The sequence below is a fragment of the Simochromis diagramma genome, unplaced genomic scaffold (genome assembly GCF_900408965.1).
Source record: "Simochromis diagramma unplaced genomic scaffold, fSimDia1.1 OVJJ01000421.1, whole genome shotgun sequence".
In the NCBI taxonomy this organism is placed as follows: Eukaryota; Metazoa; Chordata; class Actinopteri; order Cichliformes; family Cichlidae; genus Simochromis; species Simochromis diagramma.
Genome location: NW_024387250.1, coordinates 6,776,672 through 6,792,275, shown reverse-complemented (window position 1 = coordinate 6,792,275; position 15,604 = coordinate 6,776,672). Strand labels below are relative to the sequence as shown.

The following is a 15,604-nucleotide window of genomic DNA, read 5'->3' as shown; positions in this document are numbered from 1 at the left end:
AGATATATTGCACTGAGACCTGCTGGGTGGATTTGGTAGGCTCTGTGGGCACATTCATCATTGTATACTGAAGCCATTTTTAATGTGTACCACTATTAGAGCTTGTACTGTTCTATCTGTAATAGGCTGTGCTGTGGTCCGAGTGTCAGTGTTTTAGTGGGTTTTGTTGTCTATAGTGTCTGTTTTATTTATTTATTTTGCACATATCATATCTCTCAGGGTTGTGTACATTCTTTTCCTGTTGTTTCTTGTGAACTGAAATATTTGCTGTTATTATCGCTATTTGAGACAGGGTATAAATTACCATAACAACATTAATATTACTGCCTGTTTTAATATAATTATAAACACCTCTGGGAATATACACTCACTGAGCATTTTATTAGGTACACCTTGCTAACCCCAGGTTGGACCTCTTTTACCTTTAGCACTGTCTTAATTGTTCATGGCATAGATTTAGCAAGGCACTGGAAACATTCAAAAGCATTTTGGTCCATGTTGACATGATAGTGTCACACATGCCTGTGAAGGTTCTCAGTCATCCAGGTCATCGTAGTCTAAGGAGCTTGGAAAGAAAAAAGGGATCTGGACTTCTTTAAGTCTCCTTGAAGACGTTTCACCTCTCATCTGAGAAGCTTCTTCAGTTCTAGGAGCAACCTGTGGAGAGTCCCAGATTTTAAGCCCTATGGGAGTGTCCCCATGAGGGTCACAGACCCTGTATTGATCCTCTACCTAATCACATGAGTGAAGGTATGAAAACGGATGTGGGTCACAATCAGCCAAGGTTTCGGGTGAACCCACTGTGAATCCTAGCCCCACCCTATCATGTGATTTACTGAGGTCAAATGGCCCAGGATGTAAGTGGGCATTATGGCGTTTGGGAAGGGATCTCAAAAGAGAGAGGATGAAGGGTTCTTAAAAGAGAGATCCCTGATCCTTTAAAATCTGGGACTCTCCACCAATTACTCTTAGAACTGAAGAAGCGTCATGGATGAGAGGTGAAACATCTTCAAGGAAACTTATAGTGTCACACAGTTGTTGCAGATTTCTCAGTTGCACATCCATGATGTGAATTTCCAGTTCCACTTCTTAAAGGCGTCTGTTTTGATCTGGTGACTGTGGAGGACATGTGAGTAAAGTGAACTGATTGCCGTGTTCAAAAACCAGTCTGAGATTATTAGGCCTTTGTGATATGATGTGTTATCTTATTGGAAGGTGCCATCACAAGCTGGATACGCTGTGGTCATAAAGGGTCAGCAAAATTGTGAGCAACAATTCTCAAGAATACTCAAGGCTGTAGTGTGCTGTATTTGAACTGTAAATCAATTTTTACCATTTTTACTTCATTCAAGTTCAACTTAATCTGACCTGTCCATACATTAGTTTTTCTCCAAACTGTGCAGGCTCTTGTAGATGTCTTCTGGGAAAGTTTGATCTTGCCTTCCTGTTTTTGAATGTAACCATTGGTTTGCACTTCGTTGTAAAAGTATTTACATTCATGAAAGCATCTCTTGATTGTAGACTTGGACATTGATTGTTGTTTTGGCCACTCCAGGTTTTATTTGACATCTTTCTGAAGGGTTTATTGAGGCTTTTTAGCCTAATGATGACCTGATAAACTTGCATCAGCATCTCTCTGGACCTCATATTAAGAATTGAAATGGTCAGTTATCAAAGTTCAACACCTATAATAAACTATTATTCGGAAAAAAGAGGGAACAGACTACATGAAGCTGTTTTTCAGTTAATTGTTAAATTGCTTTTGGGAATCTGCAAATCCGGAACTAGGTATGCAAATAGTTGCGATTCCTAAATAGTTATTGAATTAAAGCTGAAAGTCTTCACTTTGATCACATCTGGATAAAATTAAAAATATTGTGTCATTGTCCTAATACTTTCATTACTGCAAAGCTCACTTCTGATGCTCCCAAGTCATTATAGGTCAATAAGAGTACTTACTGTATTACAGTGTAAGATCCACTCTGTATTGACACTTTCCTCACATCAGCAACTTATTTATTAGTAACTATTTGAATATTTTCCAGCATTTGAGATGATTGACTGATTGAGATGATCAGTGTTATACGTTCCATCTGCAAGCAATTAAATTATTGACTCATCTGTGATTTCCACAGCATATCATTTGTTGATAAAATTAGATATTGAAAAACTAATGTTCTTGTAAATGACCGGAGCAGACAAAAATATAGTATTTTCCTATGACATTTAGTATAAGTGTGTAGTAGTGTAAAATAGATATATTCAAGGAAAGTTCAAGTACCTGTGGGCAGTGCTTGACCGACCATTAGGTAAAGTAACAATCTTTAATTCTAACCACTCATGAATAATTAGTGCTAATCATGTCACACCCTCCATATCATCAATCAGCTTCAGAATTTAACTGAACATGCTGTTTTAAGATCTCTGGCTTTATATTTATTAATTTGCTTGCTGCAATAGCTATAAACATTTATCTCTTAGAAAAGCTCAACCTATAGGTCAATATACTAGATATATCAAATGATAAAGACTGAGTGCTTCCATGTCCTGAGGCTGAGGGCAGTCATGTGCTTACAATGTTTACATCCCTCCAAGATCTAAAGAGTATTTACCCAAAACCATATGCTGCCTTCATAATGGTTAGTGATATTTGTATGAATTAACGAGGGAGAAATGGGGCTGGCGTTAACCTCTGGGTATTACTTAGATGTTAACACCCCTCTCCCTGAACCTCAGCTCTCCCTCTTCCTCCCCTTGTCCCTGCTCCCCCTATCTAACTCTCTCCATCTTCTCATCCCCCACCTCCATGCCTCTCCTTCCTTGGGGTACAGTGGAAGTGATTTATCTTAGCGTGAAAAGACTTGTGATGACGCTGAGACAGGAGGCCTCAGGCTCTTGGCATTGAATGCATCGATGGCGTTTGCATGAAGTTCATGGCCCCGGAGCCATGATAAATGTCAAGTGCAACAAACGTCCTGTAAATAAGATAGAGCACTGCCAAAGCCACAGTCTACTTATTGGTTGCCCAAGCAGAAGGCAGTGTCTGTGCACTTGTGCGTGTGTGTGTGCGTGCATGCGTGTGTGTGTGTGTGTCGATGGCTAAGCTCAACTTTATCCTCTCTCAGAATAAAAAGCAACAAATCTTGGATTTCATAGACACAGTCTATACTCTCACAGCAGTTATGAGCCTTCCTCTGCTCAGGTTTTATTTGACAGCTATGTAAAAATGTTGAAGGTGAAGACTGTTATAAATGTGTCATTAAAAGACTGTGTTCTGCACACTGTTCAACACAAAATCTGCCTTGCTTCAGTGTACATCTACAGGGCACCGTTATATTGTATAACATACGACAGAGAACTGCTGTTTTCTCCTTTTTTTAGGGCAAGCCAGTGGTTACTTAAAGTCTAAATTTCTTCCCTTTCACACTTTGTTTTTGAAAACAATATGATTCTTTCCATAAGACTCTTTTATAGAAGCACCTCTAAATATAGGCCATTCTCAGTGCTGCCATCCAATGGATCCAAATTGGATTAAATGAATCTGAGCACATGAGGAAAAATAGAGGATATAAATAAAGAAGACTATGAGAATTCTAATTCACAGCTGAGTGTAAATACAAGAGGATCTGCTTCAATATAGTAAAGGAAACAGATACATCTGTAACCTTTCTGCACAAACAGTTGTAGCCTTAGACCTTAGACACATGCTGGGCTTGGCTAACACATACTATGGTTGTTCCTTTATTAGCAACACACTCGGATTACATTAGTTCATGTGTATAAGCGGCACACCTATAAATTATAAAGCTGTGGCACAGAAAATATTTAAAAATTGCTGTTTAAAAGACGACACCAACCACAGATAGAGGCTGCCTCCTGTTTTCTTCTACTGAAATGACAAGGTGCATTCTGGAATGTCATTTAAGGACTTGGCGAAGTCATGGCAGGATTCAACCGCACACTTCAAAGTATCATTTTATTTGATCAACCTCTCCTACTTCAGGGATGTCCCTGCTGGTTGAAAACGGGGGAACAGAGCAGCAACGGGGCTTCATGTTATTAGAGTTATCTGGGGAAGTACAGTCCTGCATATATCACCTCTGCTGGTGTCATCCCCAGTTGATAAACTGCATTTCCTGTCAGTGGAGGACGCTGAAGGTTACAGCTGAGATTAAAAAGAACAAAACAACCTCCCCCCGGTGAAGTGGTGACACATCCTACCTGCAGGAATGTTCCTAATCATTTTGATAATTTGAAATGTAGGAAACTTTGATGACTCCTCCAGTGGTCCTTGAATGTGAGTATGATGACATCTTTTAACATGTTATAGACTTTCCACATGAGAGAGATCATCCAGGCATGGGGATATGCATGCCTTGACTTAAAACATGCAGCATTATGCAAACATTTGCCTACATGCACTCAGCTGATTAAACAAGCACATAAATTACTGCTCCCTGTCATTTTTTTTTTTTTGATATCACGGCACTGGGTTGTTCCCTCCCTTTATTGAAATGACTCACAAACAACACCAGCAGCACTCAGAGTTGGTTCTACCCAAGGAGCGTGGCCTGTTGTATATCCAACCCAGCAGTGACCATAAGCTGCGTTTGTTCACCAGCTCCAGACACACTGAGGCAATTTATGAGCCTCTGGCTGCAAGCTGATTAGAGCAGTGCTTGTAAAATGTATTTTGGCATGTATGCAGGGTTTTACTGGAGCTCTCCCTGTCACACATTAGCCATACATCAGCACTAAAAGTGAGGGGTGAAACAAGAGCAGCGGAGGGGGGGTGGTGTCAGTGTCGAGAGAGGGCATTGTTTAATCCTCAAGAGCCTCCATTTTGGAAATGTTTTCCATCAAATTGTCAGCACCTCATTTTTTTTTCACCATAAACATTAGATGAAGTTCAGTAAATATTAACTACCTTTACTATTCTTCATGGTTAGTCTTAAATACTGTCGCGTGTAGATGCTGCTAAAACGAGTCACTTAAAATGTCCCAGATTCCTTGATAGCTCTGCACAAAATCATATTTTTCAAACAAATTCCATTTTAAAATTGCCTGTTTTGCTCAAGTAACCCGCAGCACTCGATTTTCAGCCACACAGCAGTATATGCAGCCAATCCTTGGCCTGTGTCCAAAACATGTCACAGCTTTTCAGGAAGTATCCATGAGCTCTGCTACCTGTCACCTAACTTTCAGCATGATTTGCGATAGCACCATCTGACTAGCACAATTGCATTTACAAGCACCAGAAGGACCAGCCTGTCAGGTTTTGCTGATACCGTGCGAGATCTTTATTAAACTGCAATTATAAGACGACAAATCCTCTCTTTGTTTCACCTTGTGGACTGTGTTTGGACACGTGCCACCATTAAACGAACTCAGGGTGAGTCATTTCTCCACAACGGGGCCTCTAACATCTCATCCTCCACATTGACAATAAGCTGTGACAAATAGAAATTAAGTACGCACAATGAGAACAATAAATTTATTCTCGACAAATCCAGCAACAGAGTCGTTTTGTGCGCTATACATCTTCATCTGGGAGACTTTTATATCATGCCACATTCACCAACCAGTTGGATAAACTTGATCTTAGCGCTACAGACATTTTAGCTAGGTGTGTTTAATTTAGGTGAAATCACCTCTGTTATAAATGCTCTGCTATTATTGGATGCCTTAATGGGAACAGCAATTATTAGCAATATCTGTGCTTCACCTAAGGGAGTCAATACGTTTACTGTGAAAATTCTAAGCTGATCAACAATGAGTTAAAATAAATGGGCATTTGCTACCTAATTTTTCATGATCGTAGCCAGCAGATCAGTCCATTACCGTAAGCACTGCAAACAATATAAATATTTATTGGTTTGACAATTCTGTACAATCTTGAGACTTACCATTTTTCTACGTAAAAATAAATTGAATGAATTAGATTATATTAAATTTGGGATTGACATAGTCACACAAGGCAATGGTGTGTCCTTTTAGACGGACATGACTTTGTGTGGGTGATACCAGATCAAGTGCTGCAAATATAAATTGTGCCTCTCCAGATCTTGCAAGGACTTAGGTTGCAGGCAAGTAAGACTGAAGACCAAATCTATAAATATTTCTTGCAAACTTTACTTTAAAGAAGCTAGTAACCTTGCTGGCTTTCAAATAATTAATATCGTGTTTAAAGTTTCAATATACCCCATGTATTAGTACCGGATCTATCTCCTTGATTTGGTTTTTAAATATGAATTCAAGTCAATACACGTATAAAAATTGATTTGTTTTAAAAACACATCAGCCGAGGTAAATACCTGTGAAACGCTGCATACAAGCATGAGTAGGGCAAACGTGCAAAGTAGAAGTTCTCAGGCATTTTCTGAGAATTCATTCAACTTCAAGCTAAATATGAAAGTGTTCATTAACTAAATTGTGCAGCAAGTCCACTAGCAAGCAATTAAACAATTACTCTGACCAATGCACCTTGGTGCATTAGCATTATTTATGACTCTTGTGTAAAAATAAATTGAGGTGAGCAGGAAATGAAGTCCTCTTTAGGATGTCATTCAAGTCATGCTGACAAGCAGTAATTCTCAAATGCCAAAAAACAATGTGGTCTGCATATGATAATGCTTCCGGTGGATAAAATATGCCTGATACTTGGCATGTGTGCGGACTGAGGCAATCACATATGCAGAGAAGCAGCAAGCACTCCGGAAGGATCAATAACGTGCATAGGATTTGGGGATTTACGATGACATCCTATCGATCAATTAGGAGCTGACTGTTTGAGGCACTCAGAGATGCCAATGTGTATTAAAACTAAATCAGAGGTTAGACAGAATTACTGTATAACCAAAGATAAACTACCACATTTCACTTTGACTTATTGTCACACTTTTTCAGAGGCTGGTAGGCAAGTGTAGGCAAATACAAAGTGAGTGTGATTCAGCACCGTCTGCTAATGAAGAAAGTAATCTGAACTCATCTCTTATTTAAACGTCAAACATTGCAGTTAAAGTGCTATAAGAGGCAAATGGTGCATAACATACATGCTTTGATTTTTTCTTGGCAAGACTTTTGGCCTAATCATTTCCTCTCATGTGAAGGAGCATACCTGCAAAAATCTGAGAGACGGCTAAAATGAGATAGAAAAAAACAAACAACCTCCTGTAACTTCTCTGGGGGAATGGAGTCATTTAGTTGATTTCTCTCCATGTGCCTATCACTCAAACCAAGCTGCTCTTACCACAGAGCTGATAATCATACATATTCTATGCATCGGAGCAACATAAATCTCCGTCCCTGTTTCATACCTCAGTCATTCATCAATCACACAGAGAGCAGGATGAAACACTGCCTGCTTGAAAATATATCATATTAGTACCTGGGATGTTTACCAAGATAATGTGAGACAACAGCAGAGGGTGAAATATAGCACCACTGCATTGCTTAAATTAAAACCCCTCCTTCTCCCCTTCAGACCACCCTCAGCTTTGGGAGTCTGAGTTTTATGTCTGCAAAGATTCCTGTAGACTGTACCCATGTGCCCTTACCCTCCTCTCACCTTGATGCATAACTAACTACGAAAGGAAACAAGACACTAAAACATCTGAAGCATCTAGTGCTGTTTAACCCTGTCATACATGAATTATGACAACCTCAATCAGGACTTTTTCTTAAGTATTTTTATTCATCTTTAGGCATGAAAAGCTGAATAAAGTGCTTAAGAAAAAATCCTGATTGAGTTTGTCATAATTCATGTATGACAGGGTTAAATAACAATAATTACAATGGCACACGTCATACATCTATAGTAACATTAAACAACCAGTGTGTGGCAGGGTATGGAGTGACACACCAGTGTCCAATGTAGTGGTTTATGTGCAAGTATACCATCAACACTGACACAAATAAAGGAAAACAGCCATTAAATAGCTGTCCACTGTAGTGACTATATGCGTGATAGGGTTAATGTTAAAACAGACATTCCCAATATAGTCAACAAATAGTTTGCAGGGGTTAAAGTGGGCAAAGGGTACAACCCTAAGATTGGGTGTACAGTAGCAGTGCAGGAAAAATGACTTAACAATAAGTCACATAATAATTTGTTTTGTGAAAATTAAGTCGATTTTTGTTTGTGTACTGACCTGTGCTGCCACTCGAGCATTCACTGCTTTTGTGAATGAAAGCCAACTCAACTAGACAAGATTTGGAGATAAATTATCTGAATTTTAGGAGGCAGTGCCAAGCCTCCAAACACGTCCCTTCTGGGTCTTATCTATATATGACCCCCCCCTCCAGTTCTACAGGCTGTTTGTTCTCGTTTTTCGTGCCCCACCCTCCGTCCCCTTTTTTCAAACCTTTCACTTCCTCACTTCTCATTAGAACATGGGGATCTGCCAGGCCCGGGAGCTGCCGCCAGTCCCCATCAAGGCCCTCCCCAAACCACAGCTCAATTCTTGATTAAACCATTTGCCTTTATCTACTAAAAAACACTGCCAAACCTAAAAGGAGGACGTGGGTCTAGCTAGTGAAATAGGCAGACATTACTGGAGCTCTAGGGCTGATTTCCAACCCCTAGTCACTATAAATCTTGTATATTATTGTACAGAAATAATTTCTTTATATTTTGCTATTGAGATATGGGCATACATACATGGAAATACAGTAAATAAGGAAAAAACAGAGTTTGTAGAAGTCTAATGAGCATAAAGGTCAATATTAGGTATTACCACCTTTATGGTTCAATATAGCTTGAACCCACTCTTGTCATTTCTTTATGTAGTCTTTAGTCTGTTTCTTTTCCATATGAGCTATATCAGCTATCAGAGTACTGTTTTTTTCTTCACATTTAATAAATAATTGTAATTTTTTTTAATAATGATTTCAGACTTTCAGTAAAGACTCGTAATAAGTTCTCTCAATATTTCCATCTACATGCACCATTTCAGGAATAGTGTTATACCCCTTTGCAAATAAGTCAATGAAACTTACATTACGCTGTATCTTCTCACATTAACAACACTTTACTATTGAATTTCCATTTCCTTCCATATACTGATGGTAAGTATCATTCCGAAAATCATTAGCAGCAATTACGTTGGAGTAATATCTCTTATATATTATTCAATAGTGGTGAAAAAAGATGGAGTCCTACTGTATCGGCACTGCGCGTATGGGTGAATATTTTAAGTATCCACACTGACAGCAAGTTTCAATTCTGTCAACAATTTTTTTTTTTAATTTTATAATGATTACCTTTTAATATGCGGTGTTGCTCCTTTTCATTCTTCATGGACAGATTTAGATTTTTGCATAGGTTTATCTACCCAGGAGTAAGCTACAGGCTGTGTTAGTACTTCACTCACAATGGAGGTGCTTTCCCCCTCTACTATATCCCCCTTTAGATTAGAAATGTAATTTGAGGAGATGAATGTATTCTATTCCAGTTTGCTGTGATCAGGAGTACTGCTGTGCGGAAAACAGCATTGCTTCACGATTATTGAATTTTTATGGCCAGGTAATTAATTGCAGATTCCCTGTTTTGTTCTATTTCTTCCTCTCTGACATTTTAATTTCGACAAAAAGCCACGGTCTCCACACGGCCCTTCTCTGGAGATCCTAATAGCCTATAAAACACGATGACTTATAGATATGGCGAGACTTCACTTCGCCAATGATTGTTTGAAACCTTGCTGATCACACAGAATTTAGTCCCCCTCTTGCTTCCTCCCTACCGCCATATCATCCCTGCCTTTCCTTTCCAACCTCCTGAATTCATTTCTTGTCAATTAAACTGCAGCTACAGTGTCCCATCTGAAGAATAGGAATCTATCAACTTGTCATCGACTGGGAATTCATTATTGGATGCGGCCTGGTAACTTTTCAAAAGCGGCGTTCGGGCCATTATTCCTTAAAGACGATTGTCATTACTTGACCAGGCAGGAGGGTGTCCTTGGCGTGCATTGCAAGCACTGCATTTAAGGGCAGGGGGGAATCAATCGTAGCGAAGGGTGACAGATGCCATATCTCAAGGCAGACAGGTCTGAATGCTTATATCAAATCAGAATCCTTTGCTAGCACAAGGAACATTAGTTACCCCGGTGTCAGGAGCACATGTAGGCCACAGTAAGCCATCCAGAAGGAGAAAGGGGATGGGGGAAGGCAGTGTGTTATTTTATGCAGCTTGGCTAAAATGTCCTGAGAAATTGATGAGAAGCATAATACTATTTTTGCATAGTAAAAGCATATTTAATGCCTTGGCTTTTGCAATTTGTGTTTTATTCATTTATTTTTACGTTTGGTAGCTAGAATAGGCTTGCAAATTGAAAAATCTTTCATAATAAATTGGCAAAATACTGCATGCTATAATGCAAATTCAGCAAGCTTACACTAAGACTATGGCTCATTACATTAGGCTCTGAACAGACTGTATTAGCATATAACAAAAATCTCCCTTTAAAAGTAAGATGCAGAGGAAAGGTTGATGTGAATAAGTCTAGTGCTCGACTGAAACACTAATCTTCTCTGTGTTCCCCTCTACTTTAATATACTGTATGTCCACAGGATATCTATCCAGCAGTGTTTATTTATCATCCCTCCTTTACTTCCTTTCTTCTTTCTGCTGTCCCCCTGTCATGGTGCTTCTTTCTGCTGTGTAAGCACAAGTCTGCACAACATATCACTCGTGAAGCATACCCCCTCCTAACCTTCAAGAGTTCTCTCTGTACGGTCTCCACGGCTCTGTAATGGCTGATGCAGTTACCATATTTCAGTCCTAATTGGGTCGAAGCTACAGAGCCAATTTGGGATGGTAGTTTGGAAGAGAGTTCCTCTGCGACATTGTTAGGCATTGGGATGTCTTCTGTGTTGCCAGGTGTAGAGTGTAATTGCCACTGAATGAAAAGAGCACCTCAGAAGTGGAGGGCCGCTGTGGTTTGTTGAAGGTATGACGGTACTTTATCTACAACAGTGTTTTCCTCTGTTTTTGCTCAATAAGTCAATACAGAGAAGATGGGATTGGGTGACTTGTCTTGTTTACATCTTTTAGGTTTGTTTTTGAGGAGATCTGTTGCCCTGAGCGAACATTGTGTGTTGCGTGAACTCATCGACGTGACGTATTGCTTACCAAGCGCCCACTGTATTTCCTGCCTTCATCTTATTTTCTTCCGTGAAGCAATGCGCCATCTCGTCCGTGAAGCATTGCTCTGAGATGAAGACGTGTCTCACTGTCTGACCTTACATGCCGCTGCTCAGAGCCAGGATCTATGGCAGCCATTTTCTCTCTAGTCGGTCATGAAGAAGCAAGAGATGTAAATGTCAGTCTGTGTCTCCTTAACACTCAATAAAGGGCTGGGATTGGCCCCTCCGCTCCGCCAGTCGATTGGCCATCTAATGAGGAGAGGCCTTACCATAACTCTAAAAGATTCACTACTGTTTGTGTTTCACCAGAGGCCCTAGCACAGTAATAATTCCAAGTGGATAAATGTTTTCCCGATAACAAGCTGAAATAACCTGTCGGACTGAAGTTGATGTAGACAAGAAGAATCACACAATTAGCGATCAGTGGGGATTTATCCTAGAAGCAGGAGACAGAAGGCAGGAGGAGCTTAGTCCTTTTCTCTGTCTGGCAAATATCAAGGCTACCTCGATCAGATGCGCTTCTTCTTCCGTATTTCCGCGGCCCGAGCGTCATCAGTCACCGGCTCTACCTTTGTAACGACGCTCTGTGTTTTTACCTCTAAATGCCCCCTCACACTAGCATTTAGCTTGTTAATGTAATTGAAGTCACTCCGAGGGAAGGTGTTATGGATGACGCTCTTGCAATGAGACAATGCTCTCTAATCTCCGTTTATCTAGAGGCTACTTCCCACCTTGAAAAACAGAGGGAGCGAGGAAATCCATTTAGATTTGTTGAAAAGATAATAGTAAAGAAGGTTTTTAAATTAAAGACATCCGTTATTTCAATTTATGTTAATGACTCCACAAGCACATTTTGAACTACAAAACGCTCTGCTGTGTATCCGCGTATTATAAAATTTGATTTTGTTTGTTAATTGGCACTTTCTCTGCTATAATTTCAAATAAAGGGCTTATTTAAGTATCCTAAAAAGACGGGGATTACATTATGTCAGACTATTATGCCTCTCTTCTTCTTATAATGTTGCACGGCACTTTAAGGTTGATTAATAACAAGCAATTTTGCCATAAAGAGGTAGAACTACTGTAGCTATTGTAATTAACCTTTAAGTGTGATGGACTTTACCGTATATTTCCCATTTCTATTACTGACCCACATATATCACGCAGGAACATGCAGCTCTTCCTTGCGTGCACGGCCTCTCAGGAGCCTCGGCACACACTTTGTGCCCGATGACATCATATCCCCACGGGTACGTGAATTATCTTGTTTTCGCCAAGTCTTTTATATGTATTTTCTCTGCTGTTCTCGCACAAATGTATCATTTAAACCATTAGCAGCACCTAGCTCTTTCATTAGAATGAACTATATCATCCCCTCCCCAGAGGGACCCGCAAGCCATCGGACTGTGAGAATACATTTTACTGAGTAGGAATATTGAAGGCAGCAACATGCCTAGGTAAAGTATTACTTAATTTATACTGCTAATGTATAACATTGATTCTCTGTGGGGAAAATAAAGGACAACATATTTTCAGAGCCCACATCATTAAGGTTTAATAATTTAGACCCAGTTAGCGTGATAATAAATATACTGGGGGAACTTAAGTGAGGGTTTTGGTGATGAATACAATTAGAAAACGTTGCACTTACATAGAAGAGTAATATGAATGGGGTGTAGAAATTAATTGGAGTAGGAGCAATGGTGTGGCCTGCGGTGTTTCACAGGAGGGATAAAAAACAGCCTATTTTTCCAGGAGCCCTTTCCAGAATACTAACTATCTGCTGCACGCTGGGTTTCCTTATCGATATCTACATACCTAACAAATGCCTGGCTTAAAAAAAGGAAGCTGCTTCTTTTCTTTTTCAAATGCTGGTTTGCACTTTGAAATGAAAAGACAGATATAATGTGCATTTGGAGAACCTCATTTTGTTGTTGTTTTGACATATGGCTTTACATCAGGCGTAGTGGTTCCAGTACATCATTAGCTGGGGGATAACAGGATAACAGCTACTGCTTTGTATACAGACATGGTATTAATTCATACAGTATGTATTAGCAGGACTGTGGTAGGTCTTTAGAGTAGTGAAGATTAAGGTGAAATATCACATTTAAACATGTGTTTTTTGAAAAATTGTCAACACTATCCCAGACAGTCAACATCTGGACGCAAAATGTTTTGTCACTTATTCAAGAAAAGAAATGTTTACCACGCTAAAAACACTATGTCCAAATGAACAGATTCAACTTTCTGGGATTTCCTTAACTGGATGATTGAGCTTACATCAAGACACCATTCCTGTGTCTTTTAAGAGGTTCTGATTAAATGATTTATTGTAAAGATCTTTTTGTGTGTGTCTATTTTTAGCTCATCCAGCTGAAGGAATGATGAGCTCATGCAATGGCAAGGTGTCTGTCATCCATCAGTCCATCCACAATTGACAAGAATGTCTTCCTGCAGTATCGGGATCTTTATCTAGATTGGTGCTCAAGGTCAAGGTCATTCTGTGGGTACTTTAAAATTTTCACAGTCACACTCTTTACAGTTTAGCCAAATACTTGCTCCTGATATACTAAAAAAAAAATCATGAAATTTGAAATGATTTTAATTTGGTAGTATACAAGCTGGATTTGTACTGGATATAACTGGATATAAGGTCTCGGTGGATTTCACTTCTCATAACTTTGTGCAGTACCGTCATCCAAAGACAAGAAAACTTATCACTTTGTTCTTGTACCTTAGGCATTAGTATAACCTGTGAATTATGAAAAACTGTGATCCTGAAGAGCTACTGCGTCACTCATGTACATTTATTCATTTATTCCTTTTTGCAAAATTTCATATTCACACTCACAACATATAATGATGGGAAAGGAAGATGTGAAGTGACATCTAAAACACCTTTGTATGTGCAGTTATTATCTTAATTGGAGCTTACCTCTGCTCTACTGTGGCTCATTTACCAACTGGGCCACAGGCTCACTTTGTTATATGTATATAACATTAGTAATTAGGTGTCTTTAAAATATATATCTGAAATCAGAATATCTCGTATGATTTCCCAGCCATTCATTTCTTGCACTAGCAATTTTTTTTTTATTCATAATAAGTATATCTGATGAATGCTTTCTTTAATACCTGGTTGAGGACAGTGGTGCTTTGGTTAGAACTGTATTGGTCCTGGGTGTGAGGGTCTGGGTACTCCAGCTTCCTCCCACAGTCCAAGGACATGAATGGTTAAGGGTTATAGGCTATAGGTATGAATGTTTGTGATAAACTGCCTTCCACCTCTGCACCCCCACAACCCTGAATATTATAAGTAGAAGAAAATGGATGGATGGAATAACTAATTATTATTTAGTGGATACTATGTCACAGAATAGCAGAAAGGTCGTATGATTGTTTCCTGTGGCTCACGTTAGCATATTCAGATGTGAGGTTTGGGTTTTTGATTTTTGTTTTTTGTTTTTTTGTCTAGTCGTGTCAAAGTATGTTGATCTTTTTCTTCTAAAAATGATCTGAAACAAGGCATATTGCAAAATTTACTGGGCAACTGATCATTGTAGCTATAGAGCACATTCTTAGCTGTGGAGCGTGGCAGACAGACACAGTTGGTGACTAACTAGTGAAAAATCTGAAGCATATGACAGCTTAAAAGGAGCAATTGTATTGCAGGGCTGGTAGAGAGCAAAAACTGTGTTTTAAATTGGAGTTACATTTGCTTGGAAACATGACTGCTTTATAGAAATGTCACATTTGTGTTTACGCTGTCCCCATGTGCCTTGGGAAAAAGTCATTGCATGTTTAAAATGTTATGTAAAAAGTTGAATAATATTGGAAATGTTATTTTTTGTGTGAAAAAACAAGGACTGGACATGGATTGCTAGTGGTTCCTAATAAGAAATTTAAAAAAATTAATATAAAGTAAACTTTTTGACAGAAACTTTTAATGTCTTTTTTTCCTTTTTTGTGACCTCAAATATGTGAGGTACTGTTACACCACAAGTGGAAAAGTCACGTCACACATCCAACTATGTCCATCTTCTGTGAGAGGTTTAAGTTCTACATGTAAAATGTTGAACTGCCTTCATGTTATCCAAACCACTATTAACCTTAGTATTTAAAACAAAGACAATTAGTGCTTACTATAAAATGATATATTCAGTTTGACTTTAACAGGTGCCTAAGGCTGCATAGCTGCCCCTGAAATTATTAGTTTACACACTGTCTTGGCAAATAAGCCTTTCCAAGGAGACTGAGCTCTGAGATGTATGCATTTTGTAACATTGATAATGCCCCAGCCAAAGACCTTGCTGTTCTGATAAAAAGATGGAGAGCTTGCAGGTTTTCTGAAGAGCTTTTCCACATCTAGTTTTTACACCCCACCGAAAGATTAATAGTATGCCGCCCTTGAAAAATGAAAATCAAAGGTATCAAAAAGCTCCTAGGGATTACAGCC

At 39.1% G+C, this 15,604-nt stretch overlaps 1 long non-coding RNA gene across 1 annotated transcript; it reads left to right on the top strand.

The window, feature by feature from the left end:
• Nucleotides 1-11,662: 11,662 nt before the first annotated feature.
• On the top strand, nucleotides 11,663-15,024 carry LOC120714694. Its single transcript, XR_005691480.1, has 3 exons — nucleotides 11,663-12,395; nucleotides 12,529-12,602; nucleotides 13,513-15,024. It is a non-coding gene; the product is annotated as an uncharacterized LOC120714694 (long non-coding RNA).
• Nucleotides 15,025-15,604: the final 580 nt, after the last annotated feature.